The sequence below is a fragment of the Cebus imitator genome, unplaced genomic scaffold (genome assembly GCF_001604975.1).
Source record: "Cebus imitator isolate Cc_AM_T3 unplaced genomic scaffold, Cebus_imitator-1.0 Scaffold65, whole genome shotgun sequence".
Classification (NCBI taxonomy): Eukaryota; Metazoa; Chordata; class Mammalia; order Primates; family Cebidae; genus Cebus; species Cebus imitator.
This window is the reverse complement of record NW_016107380.1, coordinates 6127124-6128675: the sequence shown is the minus strand read 5'-3', so window position 1 is coordinate 6128675 and position 1552 is coordinate 6127124. Positions and strand designations below refer to the sequence as shown.

The following is a 1552-nucleotide window of genomic DNA, read 5'->3' as shown; positions in this document are numbered from 1 at the left end:
TGTGTGTGTGTGAGGTAGAGTTTCACTCTGTCACCCAGGCTGGAGTGCAGTGGCGTGATCGCAGCTCAATGCAACCTTCGCCTCCTGGGTTCAAGCATAGCTGGGATTACAGGCATGTACCACCAGGCCCGGCTAATTTTATGTTTTATTTTTTTTTACATTTCATCTTTTACTTTTCAGCACCAGCAGACTTGATAACAGCCTGACGCTCATCTGACAGTGGACTGACAACCTTCCCCTATTGGCCCTTCAGTCTGCTTAATAACAAGTCCTCTGCTTCTATCATTCTCCCAGGGGATGGCCCACTGCCCTGCTTTCTGTACAATCTGGGCAAACTGACTGGTGATGGCAAGAGTGATGTCTACGCAGCTGGAGAGACAATTTTTCATACGAGAATCAAGGCGACTCCCTGGCTTCTTCACACATTTATCCCAACGTAGCTCCATGAAGTGACGTACCTGTGTGGTGAGCTGCGCCTTCAGCAGCCACCAAGTGCTGCAATTCCGCTTCATCGGCTTCACCCAGCTCCGCCATTGTCCGCCTCAGGCTCGCCATCTTCCCAAGTTTTATATTTTTAGTAGAGATATGGTTCCACCATGTTGGCCAGGCTGGTCTCCAACTCCTGACCTCAGGTGATCCGCCCACCTTGGTCTCTCAAAGTCCTGGGATTACAGGTGTGAGCCACTGTGCCCAGCCGATCTTTTACAGTATAGATTTCTTTACTTATCTGCTTATAATTATTTCTCCAACTAGAATGTGAACATGAGGGCTGATCTTTTTTACTGCCTGCCTAACTGCTATATCCTGAGCACCAAATATCTATAATAATGGCAAGCTTTCATTTATATAGTGCTCAGTATTTTCCAGCTTACCAGCCACTTTTAGGCAGCACTTCAGATTACACACGTAAAAGGAAGAGGCAGCGTGATTACAAAGGCAGAGATTGGAATGACGCAACTACAAGTCAAGGAAAGCTGGTAGTCACTCTGTCCCCTTCAAAAATCAGATAGATCATAGCAAATGACAGTGGATTACTAGGATCGTTTGCTATGATCTGTCTGATTTTCGAAGGGTACAATGCAAATGCTATTACGAATGTTGTATCTTTATAGCAACAGATCAACACAGCATATTGATCTGTTATATGCATTATTTTTTATTCTATCAGCAGGGAGGATCAAAAAAAGTTGGCCTTTCTCTGACAATGGCAGCAGTACATGTTCACTCTGTTTTTCCAGGGCAGTTAATTCTCCTGCTTGCCATCATGATATAGTCTTCAAGGCCCCCAATCCTTCACAGTGCACATAATGCTATGTTAGGGCATTACACTGATGACATACTGCAAATTGGACCTGTGAAGAAGAAAGTGGCAAATGCCAGATATATCCTAGTAAAGTGTTACAGAATAGAAGATAAATCCAATGAAGCTTCAAGGACTGATTCATAATATAATACATTTAATTTCAGTGGTCCAGGGATCTTGGATTTGCTGGGATAATCCCTCTAAGATAGAGAATCAGTAGTTGAGCCTCATACCTCCTACTACGAGCAA

The 1552-nt window shown here is 44.0% G+C and overlaps 1 pseudogene; it reads right to left on the bottom strand.

Moving 5' to 3' along the window:
* Nucleotides 1-209: 209 nt before the first annotated feature.
* LOC119471597 lies at nt 210-534 on the bottom strand (annotated as a pseudogene).
* Nucleotides 535-1552: the final 1018 nt, after the last annotated feature.